This window comes from Egretta garzetta, unplaced genomic scaffold (assembly GCF_000687185.1).
Source record: "Egretta garzetta isolate BGI_Z169 unplaced genomic scaffold, ASM68718v1 scaffold94, whole genome shotgun sequence".
Lineage (NCBI taxonomy): Eukaryota > Metazoa > Chordata > Aves > Pelecaniformes > Ardeidae > Egretta > Egretta garzetta.
Genome location: NW_009259683.1, coordinates 6,804,542 through 6,807,951, shown reverse-complemented (window position 1 = coordinate 6,807,951; position 3,410 = coordinate 6,804,542).

Genomic DNA, 3,410 nt, shown 5'->3' with positions numbered 1-3,410 from the left:
TCCCGCGTCGCCCCGGGGGATGGAAAACCCCTGCCGTGAGGTGGCTGCGCAGAGGGGATGGGCGGCCTGGGCTGCCGGCCGCGTGGGTCGCCGTGTGGGGCTGCCCTGCCTGCTTGGCGCGGCCCTGCCAGGGGCTGAGATGGCAGGCTCGGTTCTTCCCATCAGCGCCGCCCGGGGATGGGGCAGCTGGTTTTGCATGGTGACCTCCCATCAAGCAACACAAGCAGCTGCTTTTCCCTACTGGTAATTGTCTGACAGTGTGATTTGTATGGCGCAATTAAAAAGGAAATTTTTGTGGCATCCTCTCAAATCTGTCTTGGGTCACCCGTGGTCAGAAATGCAGAGGGTTGGTGGCCTGCAGGCAAAATCTGCTGGAAGCAACAGCTCTGCCACGCTTTTGGCTACAGGTTTGCAGCTTGAGGGTTGGTGCTGTTGGCCTTGCGAAGTTGCAGTGGTCGGAGTGGGAGCTTCCAAGCCAAGGTCCCCAGTCCAGGGACCTTGAACAGCAGCACTGTAGAAAATAAGAAATGTGGTCAGTGGAGCACAGGAGACAGGTTTATGGACTCTGCAGTATGAAATATGGAGCTCCATCACTGTATCTCCGCCCTTTGAAAACAATGCAACACCAGAACAAAAAACTTGGTTGGCTGTGATAGCAAAGGACTGATCCAGTGAGAAATAGATGAGTCTGCAGAAACCCAAGGAGAAGTTTCTCAAGATAATAAAACTTTTTCAAGTGAACCATGCCACAGGCCGGGTACTTCCCTCGTGGTTTGAAGAGAAAGCATCTGAGGCTGTGGGGTATAGTCCCAAGTGTCACATCACCAGATCTTAGTGGAGTAATACCTAGGCTTTGGAACAAAGGGAAGTTGAAAGTTGCATGTCCTTAACAGTCCCAGGTGACAGGTAACAGTTAATGCATATAGCTAAATTATCATCCATTTCTTCCATTCTATCTAACTACGTACATTATCCAAAACTTCCAATTAATTTCAGCAGGTTTTAATCCATCACTCCTTTCTGATTCCCCCAGGTGACATCCTTAGTGAATCAGTGATAAATAGATTTCCCTTCTGGGGTTGCACCTGCTTGGAGAAATTTGAGCAAATAGCCTGAATGGAGCTAAGTAAGTATCTGCATTTGTGCTAATTTACTTTTTATGGACTAATAAAAAAAAAAAATATAAAACTCTGTTCTTAGAGCTTCATCCTGAGAAAAAGCACCCACACATCCTCAGGAGTTCTCTATTTAGGATCAGCACTGAGCTGCAGAATCGCTAGCTCCAGTAATAATCTCCCACAGTGGCTAGTAATAGCACACATTTCATCAGCTATCATGTGTTTTTCCAGGGAGTGGCAATGTGTGATTCACTTCAAATGCAAGTGTCTGCTAAAGCATATTTTGAGAAATTAACCCAGGAAGTTGCACTGAACCACATTACCATGGAAATATTCACTGGGGAGTGAGGGCACAAATAAAACCAGCAAAACTTGCTAGTCATTTTAAGGACGTTACCAGCGATTGCGTGCACACCAAATAAAGGGTGCCCACATCAGGAATATTTCCATCTTTCCAAGAAAAAACTGAGCAGAAATCTGTGCACTTGAAAGACCCAAGCCAACACAGGATAGTTTTTAGATGCTTCTCATTAATTAGAAAAGACAGAAACATAGTTCGGGGTGTTAGCAATCAGTTTTGGGGCTACACAGCAATTAACTTAGAGACTTCAAAGACCGTTATCAAAACTGGATGCAAACAGGAGACATTTAGGATTAAACACCCGCCTTGAGCCTTCAGTCTTCATGGAAATGTTCTTCAGGTGTACTGCACAGTCAAAACTCGCAGCACGTGTTTATTTCATGAGTGACCGGGTTGCCAGCAGGGCATCGTGTCAGAGAAATACACATTGCGAGCGTGGTCTGCGTTGGGATCTGTCTGCTACGCAATCCATCTCCTGAGCTGAAGCATGAAGTGCATCACCTCTGCATTCGAAGATCTTTCTGCATTACTCCTGCAAGAGAAGATTGCCTTGCAGAATGAGCAGAAGGAGATAAACCAGAAACTTTTGCCTCTGGGACAAACTGCTTTGGGTACCGGGCAAGATTTGGCTGCCTCATTTAAATAAATGAGACAATCAACACGAGAACTTCAGAGCCACAACTTAAAAAATGAGTAATGCACATAGTATGTGAGCAATAACATGAAAGATAGACTGGAAGAAAGAAAAAGCCCAGCACAAGTCTTAATGCTCTTCGAACACCTCTGTGTGAAATTCCTCAGGCGTGATACTAAGATAAGAAACCATTGAGTGGGCCACCACAAGATGTCAGCATTGCAGAATGGTTATTCCTACCAGGTACAGAAAAGGTCTTTGCATCCTATAAAGCATTTGGCATTAGACTTCTTTTTTTGTATGATGGCCTGATATGGCCTTATTTTTTTCAACCATCAAAATGAGGATATAAGTCCAAAATTGGCTGCAAAGGGGAATTTCTTAAATGGCTGTTTTTGCGGTCTTCTTCTTTATCTTAAAAACTTTTCTAAATGCTTTCACGGGGTCAGTATTAACAGCAGTACTAATGGTATATAGTGCCTTGTAGCCATCAGTGAGTCGTTTCAGGCTGCATCCAGCCTGGCTGGAAACTGCTCACTGAAATTCAGCCTGTGTATTGACCTGTCAGGGGGTTGTCCAAACCTCTCTGTTGCCACATGCTAGGCTTTTTTTAAACGCTCACAATTGGCTGGAGAAGGGTCTGCTGGCTTCAGTTCTGTGGAGGAAATGGGAAGAAAGTGTGAAAATATTTTGGGCTTCTATTTGGAAAAGAAGGATAGCAAATCTTTTCAAAGGTGTCCAGCAGCATAAGCCAAGTCACCAGCAAAAGAATGAACTTTTTTCCCCTGTTTCCTTTTGCAAGAATGAAAGATCTGAGCAGGGGTTTTGTTTGTTTGTTTCTTTTGAATCAAGTATCCAGCCTTATTTGTATTTCACATTAAAATTCATCTCCTGTTTTGGTGGGATGCTCTGTAGTTTTCGCCTGTGCCATTCAGCCCTCTGAAACGTTTCCTGTTGCAAAGAACAGCTTTCTCGCTCTCCTGCTGGTAGGGCTGTCATCAGCCCTGCCACAGTGCCAGCAGCTAGTGACAGGCTTAGCAAACAGCAACTTACTGTGTCCTGCATAGGGGGGACCATGTGAGCTCAAAGCAGCCAAAAAGCCGTTCTGCTGTTTTTCTCTGCCTGTTTCATAGAATCAGAGAACCATAGAATTGTTTGGGTTGGAAGGGACCCCTAGAGGTCGTCTAGTGCAACCCCCCTGCAGTGAGCAGGGACACCGCTAACTAGATCAGGTTGCTCAGAGCCCCATCCAACCTGGCCTTGAATGCTTCCAGGGATGGGGCCTCCACTACCTCTC